The sequence below is a fragment of the Amblyraja radiata genome, chromosome 8 (genome assembly GCF_010909765.2).
Source record: "Amblyraja radiata isolate CabotCenter1 chromosome 8, sAmbRad1.1.pri, whole genome shotgun sequence".
NCBI lineage: Eukaryota > Metazoa > Chordata > Chondrichthyes > Rajiformes > Rajidae > Amblyraja > Amblyraja radiata.
The window spans coordinates 63,640,070-63,649,959 of NC_045963.1; the positions used below are offsets into that span (position 1 = coordinate 63,640,070).

The 9,890-nt window shown below is 41.8% G+C and overlaps 1 long non-coding RNA gene across 1 annotated transcript; it reads left to right on the plus strand.

Moving 5' to 3' along the window:
- Positions 1-4,577: 4,577 nt before the first annotated feature.
- On the plus strand, positions 4,578-5,946 carry LOC116975773. The gene is made up of 3 exons (XR_004412763.1): positions 4,578-4,627; positions 5,771-5,812; positions 5,903-5,946. It is a non-coding gene; the product is annotated as an uncharacterized LOC116975773 (long non-coding RNA).
- Positions 5,947-9,890: the final 3,944 nt, after the last annotated feature.

A 9,890-nucleotide genomic window follows, 5' to 3' on the forward strand; every position in this document is an offset into this window, starting at 1 on the left:
CCTGCTGGGCATTTTTCGTTTCAGTTCCTACTTTTATATGCTATCCCGTTTGACATATTTCATTGCCTTCTTCATTACTTGCAAATTGGAGGGTTTTGTAAAAGCCAACTACCTACAGTGTGAAAGTTGAGAGAACTATTACTGTTCTCTGAGTTTGGCCTCAGGGGGTTAAATAAGTCAGGGAATATAGAATATAGAACATAGAACAGTTCAATAGCACAGGAACAGGCTCTTTGGCCCAACATGTGTGCCCAACATGATGGCAATCAAAACTAATCTCATCTGCTAACACATAGTTTATAAACCTCTGCCCATTCCTTGCCCATTAATGTGGCAGTACAAATGCCTCTCACATGTTGCTATCATTTCTGGTTCCAATACTTCTTCTGGCAGCACGTTCATTTCCCCTCTCACCTTAGACCTGAGCCCTTTAGTATTTGACATTTCCATCATGGGAAAAAGGCTTCTACCCAAGCAATGCCTGTCATAATTTTATAAATTACAATTGAAACCCAAAGTACATGCTATAACTTCAGGATAAGTGCTCAACTAAGAAAACCAAGCCCAAAGCCAAAGTATTATCTAACTATCTAACTGAATATACCAACTTATGCTAAGGACAATAATTAAGTCCGTATGCAAAAAGCAGCGACCTATTTGCTAAATAGCTCATAAAAAAAGGTTCCTCATCATCAGGTGTCCTATCATATTCGGACACTCTTGAGAAAATAATTCAAGGTTGTCCAAACTCTCCTGATTACTCGAAAACTAAACTGAATAAAATGTTTCCAAATGTTTCTCCCATCTGTGATAAATGCTTATCTCAAGACACAACTATGGCACACTCTTTTGTCTCCTGCATAAAATTCCACACATTTTGAAAAGACATTTTTGAAATCGTCACTAAATTATTTAAAATAAAATTGGATCCCAACAGAGAATTGATTATTTTTAGAACAATGGAAGCCGGCTCTGAGCTGACTTTGTTCCAAAATTGTCTCCTTAACTAGGGCTTGATAACTGCAAAAAAACATACTCAAATTGTGGAAAAATGCACCCACCCCAAGGCTTAAAATGTGCATTTCAAGCATGTCTGAAATGTTACATCTCGATGATATGAGATTCGTCCTAGCAGGTAAAGCAGTCCAATTCTTAAAGATTTGGTCTCCTTTTATTGACATTACAAGTATATGGTGCAACATAACCCTGGAAATTAGCTGTTTCAGAACTGGGTGAGGGGTGTGGAAAGATATGAAGCAGGTATATCCCTTTTCCCTTTTTTTTCTGTTTTGTTTTCTTCTTCTTTTTTTCTTCTGTTTTTTCTCGCTTTTTTTTCTCTTTCTTTATATCTTTACGTGTTCTTTCTATCTATTCTTTCACGAACTATCAATATCACTACTTTACTTAATTTTCTCTTTCCTTCTCTTTTTTGCTTCTGTTACTTTTCTATTATTACATTTGAAACAAGAAGTTGTACACAAAATGTATTATTGTTATACACAGTTTATACTACTGTACATTGCTTCTAATAAAAATATTTATTAAAAAAAACAAAAAAAACTCTCCTGATAGCTAACTTCACGAATCCACCATCAAAGCTGACAGAACAGCACATCTCAAGACCTCTTTCACAGCTTAGTGAGAACAGAAGAATTAGAAGCAGAATTAGACCACTCAGCCCGTCAATCGGTTCATGACTGCACCATCATTTGATGCACTCATATCTGGTTTGATTTGCCTGGATAGGTCACAAAACTAAGATTATAAACTAAACTTGTGTCCAACGAAGATTTGGCCACCTTCAAGCCAGCTGAGGCATTGAGTATTTATTTATAGAGACCTGCTCTGAGTCTTTATACATTTCACCAAGTTCTCGAGCTACAACTTCTGCTCCATGGTGAATTCCGACGAGAAGTACTCATTTAGGGCATCATGTATACATCTAGGCTCCATGTACAGGTTGCCCCTGTTGTCCCTAATGAGTCATATTTTCCCAGTTTTTAATTTTGCCCTTTATATTTCAAATGTACTTTAACTCACAGCCAGTGTTATTTCCTGACCTCTCTTTGCCTTCCTAGCTTTTTTAAGCAACTCCCAGTACTATTTATACTTTTGAGGGCTTCTCTCTTCTTTAGTTCCCAAAACCAGCCATATGCTTCCTATTTTCTCTTTATCAACCATCTGCATCCTGGGTTCCCTATTCTTGTTACTCTTGACATTCACCCTTACACAAATATGTTGACCTTGAGTTCTCGTTCTTTCTCCTTCGAATGCTTTCCACTGCGCAGGTTTTGACTTACAGGTACTGTAAATAATTTCTCACCATCTACATTTGCCAGGTCCTGACTTAATGTTGTGAAATTGGCTCTCCCCAATGTAAGCCCCCTATTCCAATCTATCTCTGTCATTTTACTTAACCATTTTGAAATGTACAGATTTATGGTTAATGGGGCGGCACAGTGGCTGCAGCGGTAGAGTTGCTGCCTTATAGAGCCAGAGATCCAGGTTCAATCCAGACTAGGGGGGCTGTCTGTACGGAGTTTGTATGTTCTCCCTGTGACCACCAGCAGGCCAGGCAGCATCTGTTGAGAAAGAAAAAAAGACTTAAAACATTTTTGTGAGAAGGAAGGAATGGGTAGTACAAAGGAAATATCTCTGATTGAATTCAATGTGATGATTTGTAAGCATATTATGCTTCCTTGCCTGTGAGATGTGTTGTTAATAGTGTGCTGAAGGACACATGTAGCAGGGCAAACTGAGTCAAAATGATGATGGGAAAAAACAATGTTACCCTAAGAGATGCCACTGAAATGTCTTCCTTCTTCCTTAATCACATCTTATTGTTTTTCCTGCATCTATGCCAAGGGTTCGAAACCTGGGGTAAATTTACCCCCAGGGTGTAAATTTCATCTACCCAGGTGGTAAATTTGTTGATTCTGGATTTGTACATTTTTTTTCCTTTGACTGACTGTGTTTGGTTCTGGTATCTGTACATCATTAGTTGTTCATAAATAAGTGCAATAACATTGTTATGTGCTATTAAAGTTGCCAGGGGTAAAGGGTAAAGTTGCGGGACTAAAAAGGTTGGGAACCCCTGATCTATGCTCTCACTCTTCCTCTTTCCAGGAGTGGATAAGAACATAGTTCCCTTGCTCCTTACCTTCCACCCAGGAACCTGCCATATTCATCCGATCATTCTTTGCATTTTTCACCAGATCCGACAATATCCCGTCACCACCTCGTCCGCCCCCACCAACCACTCACACTCATCCGGCATGTCTCCATGCAAAAACACAGGAGAAGCAACACTTGACTTTTCACCTCTTCCCTTCCAACCGTCTAGGGACACAAATGGCCTTTCCAGGTTAAGCAGTGAATGACTTGCACTTTTTCCAAACAGATGTACTGCATTTGGTGTTCGCCGCGTGGTCTCTTCCACACGGAGGAAATTAAACACAGTTGACACAAAGTGCTGGAGTAACTCAGCAGGTCAGGCGGCATCTCTGGTGAAAAAAGATGGGTAATATTTCAGGTCAGAACCCTTCGTCAGACAATGTAACACTGCAGGGTGTAAACATGGGTTCTAACCTGAAACGTCACCCTTCCTTTTTATTCAGAGACACTGCCTGACCCACTGAGTAACTCCAGCACTTTGTGCCTGTCTTCAGCATAAACCAGCATCTGCAGTTCCTTTCTACACAGATGGAGTGAATGCTTTGTGGAGTATTTCCACTCCATCTACAGGAGTGACCTTGAGCTTCCTGTTGTCACCACTTTAATCCCCCTCCACTGCTACCCTGACCTCTCTATGTATCACCTCCGCACTGTTACAACGGGGCCCAATTCAAGCTTGCTGACATTTAATGATTTCTAAATTAATGCTTATTTGGTTCATTAGGATGTATTCCAATAACAGGCCAGGTAAACTCACTGGCTTGTGAACACTCGGTGCTCCCCTTCCTTCATTTATCACAGCACATTTATATCAGAATGGTCAATGAAGGTTGAAGGAACAGGGTGCCTCTGGGGACTGTGCTTTATTCAGTGGCCAGTTGGGTCAGCTGGTGGACGTGCGTTGAATAGCAATGTTAAATTCCAGTGAGAACCTTTTGTAGGACTCTGGGGAATGAGTGGGTTAGGATCAGTGGACCACTCTTTCAAAGAGCTGACACAGAACGATGGGCCAAGTGGCTTTCTTCTGCACTGACATTATTTTCCCCTGATGTTTATCCAATTATGTGATTTCTTTGCAGTTTCTCAAACAAAGGAGAATCAAGTAGTGGTGACTTGCCTTCCCTGGATGATTCTGCCATTGGTGCTGGGAGTTCTTGCTGTTACTGGAGCCATTTGCCTCATTAGATGCAGAGCTTCGGGAAGCCACCAGTCCTGTATGTGTAACTAGATAATTCAGTCTGATCTGATTGCTGTGTGGAGTTAGTGAAATTGGAAAGGCTGGTTCCGATTGTCAAAGAGCTGTCATTATGCTGTTGGGCAGCAAAATGGTTCACAGCTCCGAGGTTGCTCATTGTGAAATCTTGTTCTCTATTTCACAGCCCAGTCCAGAGCGGCTGATCATTAGACCACAGGAGCAGATTATGAAAACATTTCCGTGGCAAGAAATGTCCCGGTGAGTTCTGATGGTTTTCTGGGATAAGCAGACCTGTGCTGGGATCCCTCTCCCTGATGGTGTGCTATTAGCTTCCCATCAGCTATTTACTCCACTGGCTTTGTGGATCATTGAGTGTTTTGTTAATCATTGAAGGTTTTGTTAATCATTGAGTGCATTGATCATCATCGCACTTGTCTTTATGATTTGTAAATGTACATGGTGCATCTGTTGATGGAGAATGGGACATGCACTGCTCGTGAGCAGGCTTGTGAGAACACACTACCAGGTCTAACAGTCCACTGAAGGTTCAGCTTCAGCATTTTAACCTGAGCGGAGATCAACCTCTGGATCTCTCCTGCTTTTGTCTGCTCAGAACCATCCTCTCTGGCCAAACATTTGGCCATCAGCTCCACCATTAGCACAACTACTTCAACTGTCTGATAATGTTCGCTTCAAACTAATTGGAGTGTTTAACCACAGTAAAGGCAGGTTCCTGATTAATATGGTTTCAGAATCCTTTCAAAAATCTCTCCCCATGACTTTGATGATAATCATTCTTAGTACTTCAGCTCTGCTGAAACTGCTGACTCCTGCATGACATGGAGAGTGTGGTGTGTGTGTGCTTGCTGTTCCCATTTCCATGGAGTGTGTGTCCCAGAGTAGAGATTGCAGTCGTTTCACTGTGTGGAGAAGTTATATTTTTCTTATGAGTGTAGTTCCATCATGTCTCATCATCGTACTGAACATATTCAGTACTTGTTCTCCTGAACACAATGAAGGGAGCTGCCAGGATTCCTGCTACAATCTTTCAGAACCTCTGCTCCGATTTATTTCCTCTCTCCCTTCAGTTGCCCGACCACAGACTGACTAGGAGTTTCAGAGATGGGGAAACAAAGTCTGTTCTCAGGCTGCTCAACACCCCCTGCCAATGGGGTTTGTGTGAAGTGCCCAGCATTCTGTTCCTTTCATCTTCCTGATCCTCTGTCAATTATTTGCAGTGACTGCAATATTTTGCTTAACTTGACAATAACCTCCACTTCCTTCTGTGCACTTGACAACTGACTTTGTAGTTTTCAATAACACGAGTGGCCATGGTGACTGCAGTGAATTCTGAAGCCAGCTTTTTGACCAAAGTAACTGTTTGATTGTGTTGTGTTGTAGAATTCAGGAGATCACCAGGCAGATCCAAACGCCATCTACATGGTAAGAAAAGTCACATTTAAGACGTTGAAGCGTTTCGATGAGCATGAGTTGCTAAGCTGCTGTTTCCAACATTTCTTTGTTTTCTGCTAGGATTTACAAAGGCCCACTCAGTCCATCTACGGTCATCTCCGAGGTACGTTCTAGTAACTGTTGACATTGACGCATCTGCACCATGTGATATCTGTCAACTGCAGCAGAAATGGTGAGGATTCAGACAGGAACGACAAGCGTGGGGATAGGCCGACAGGAGTTCAGTCTGACTACAAGTTTGGTTCAGAGAGTAAATTAACAGCAATCACCGAGTCGGATAATCTGGCTATGAACACGCATCCTTGCAATCCTGGTAACACTGAGTATTTAATCCGGGGTCAAGGGATCCAGAGCAAGTCAATTTCTAATTCATTATCCCACCTTGGTTTCAGATATTGTCTCTGACATTTCCAACAAAAGCTGTTCCATGAATTGTTGGGGATTGGACGATAGTGATCAAGATGAAACTCGTATTCCCTGACCACATCCTTCAGTGATCGGTCACTATGACATCAGAGAGAGGGCATCTGTCACTAAACAAGAACTCAACCACATTCTTACCTTAATTACCGTCAGGGTGAAGCGGGGTCAATTTTTGGCAAAAGTAACAAATTGACTTAAGTTGCCCAGTTTGGGTGGTGAAAGTGGGGTCTTACTGAAGTGTTCTCGATTTTAATGAGTTCTCTATAGAAACATAAAACATAAAACATAGTATTCAGAACACTTCACTTTTTCCACATTTTGTTACGTGACAGCCTTATTCTAAAATGGATTGAATTCATTTCTTTATCATCAATCTACACACAATGTCCCATAATAAAAAAGCAGAAACAGGTGTTTGGAAATTTTTGCAAAGTAATTAAAAAAAACCTGAAAGATCACATATACATAAGTATTCAGACCCTTTACTCAGTATTTTGTTGAGGCACCTTTGGCAGCGATTACAGCCTCAAGTCTTCTTGGGTATGACGCTACAAGCTTGGCACACCTGTTTGGGTAATTTCTCCCATTCTTCTCTGCAGATCCTCTCAAGCTCTGTCAGGTTGGATGGGGAACATCAATGCACAGCTATTTTCAGGTCCCACCAGAGATGTTCGATCCGGTTCAAGTCCAGGCTCTGGCTGGGCCACTCAAGGACATTCATAGACTTGTCACAAAGCCACTCCTGCGTTGTCTTGGCTGTGTGCTTAGGGTTGTTGTCCAGTTGGAAGTTAAACCTCCGCCCCAGTCTGAGGTCTAGAACGCTCTGGAGCAGTTTTTCATCAAGGATCTCTCTGGACTTTGCTCCGTTCATCTTTCCCTCGATCCTGACTGAGGTGTGGCTTCGGTCTGGCCAATCTACCATATTGATGGAGTGCTGCAGATATAGTTGTTCTTCTGGAAGGTTCTTCCATCTCCACAGAGGATCTATGGAGCTCTGTCAGAGTGACCATCGGGTTCTTGGTCACCTCCCTGACTAAGGTCCTTCTAGACCGATTGCTCAGTTTGGCCGGGCGGCCAGCTCTATGACGAGTCCTGGTGGTTCCGAAGTTAAGAATGACGGAGGCCACTGTGCTCTTCGGGACCTGCAATGCTGCAGAGATTGTTTTATACCCTTCCCAGAGCTGTGTCTTGACACAATCCTGTCTCGAAGGTCCACTGACAATTCCTTTGTCTTCATGGCTTGGTTTTGCTCTGACCTATTGTCAACTAGGGGACTTTATGTAGACAGGTGTGTGCCTTTACAAATCATGTCCAATCAATTTAATTTACCACTGATGGACTATAATCAAGTTGTAGAAACATCTCAAGGATAATCAATGGAAACAGGATGAATCTAAGCTCAATTTTGAGTGTCATAGCAAAGGGTCTGAATACTTATGTAAATGTGATATTTCAGTTATTTCTTTTTAATTACTTTGCAAAAATTTCTAAACACCTGCATTCGCTTCTTTATTCTGGGGTATTGTGTGTAGATTGATGATAAAAAAAGAAAAAAACTTGTAAAAGTGAAGGGGTCTGAATACTTTCGGAATGCACTGTAGAAAATAGGTGTGGGAGTAGTCCATTCAGCCCCTTCGAGCCAGCACCGCCATTCAATATGATCATGGTTGATCATCCAAAATCGGCACCTCGTTCCACATTTCTCCCCATGTCCCTTGATTCCGTTAGCCCTAAGAGGGTTAACTCTTTCTTGAATATATCCAGTGAATTTGCCTCCACTGCTTTCTGTGGCAGAGAATTCCACAGATGCACAACTCTATGGGTAAAAATGTTCTTCTTCCATACGGCGTGCACAGCCAAAGTTGTAGCTGTAAACTTATTCTATTTGATTGTGCACGCCAGGTTGATTGCATTCATCGAAACAGGGCGGACCACGTAAAGGTTGCAATCTTCCACCCCCTCATATCAGTCTTAAATGGCCTACCCCTTATTGTTAAACTATGACCCCTGGTTCTGGACTCCCCCAACATCGGGAACATTTCTCCTGCATCTAGCCTGTCCAATCCCTTAAGAATTTTATATGTTTCTATATGAACCACTCTCATCCTTCTAGATTCCAGTAAATATAAGCCCAGTCGATCCATTCTTTCATCATATGTCAGTCCCGCCATCCCGGGAATTAACCTGACTATGTTGGGCAGTGAGAAGCAACTTGATCTGGTGGGGAATCTCGAAGGAGAGGTGCCTTGGCTGGAACTTTCAGATTTGGAGTCTGAGGGCTGGTCGATCTTATTGTGGTGTTCAGGATGATGAGGGACATGGATAAAGTGAATGCTTACAGTATTTTTTCCATGGTGGAGGATTGTAAAACTAAAGGGTATATGTTTGAGGTGAGAGGTGAGAACTTTTTGAGGGACCTTTAGAGGCAACTTTTTCATGCAGACAGTAGTCCATTTCCCAAATGAGTTGCCTGAGAAAGCTATAGAATCCGATACAATTACGACTTTCAAAGAACATTTAGACAGATATTTGAATAGAAAGGGTCGAGAGGGCCAAATGCAGGTAAGTTGAATTAGCCCATGGTTGACATGTACAAGGTGGGCTTAAGGGCCTGTTTCCATGCTATATAGCTCTGTGACCATGACTTTAAGATCCCTTTGGGTTTAACATTATTCGAGAACAGAGATACATACCTGTGTTTAGACACTCAACTGAACATTTCGGGCAATGTCTGAAACTGATTTGAACGTGCATTAAAGCACAGCAAGTGCTGTATTATCACAAGGGGTCAGGCAGCATCTCTGGAGAACATGAACAGATGACACTTCAGACTCATGCATTCTTCACCATTTTGCTTTGTGTAACTGGGTTCTGTTTAATTTTCTTTAAACAGGCAGCAAACAAGCGTCCCACAGGTGAACGGTCTCGCCTTCCTCATTTAGGTGAAGGAAGATTGGATGATATCTGCACAGGCAGACACGTCAGACATGTAAAGGTATAAGTCCCAGAGGTTCCATTCGCTTTATGTATGGCACAAGAGACGTTTATTAGAAGGAACATTTGTGCATCACGAAAAAACATCCCTTTCCACACCATTCTCCCATTGATAAAAGTATAGGAAAAATAAGTGACATCTACATTGAAGCTGGTTGATGGCATGTATCAGCTAGCTAGTTGCTTCCCAAAGTATGATAAGAAAAAAAGACAAGCAAGTATATGGAGACTTTGCAATGGTTGTATAGACTTCCTCAAGTTATTGTTTACTGCTTTAAAATATTGCATTGGTTGTTCAAATTGTTCAACTGCCTGTATATAGATGTTGCTGCTTTCTAATAAACATGCAGCTTAAACTGTGAAGCTATGTTTGAGATAATAGGAGATGATAGGAGAGGGCTGTGAAAATGTTGCTATGTGGTCCCTCTTAAATATTGCCCCTCTCACCTTAAGCCAATGTCGTCCAGTTTTACAACCTGTACCATGGGGAAATAAACTGTGTGTTCACTTTATCCATGCCTCTTGTCATTTTACATACTTCAGAAATCTCATCCTTCAGCTTCCAATGCTCCGAAGGAAAAAGGTCACAGTCAATCCAGCTTCTCTGATCTTAATGATCTGGATGGGGGAA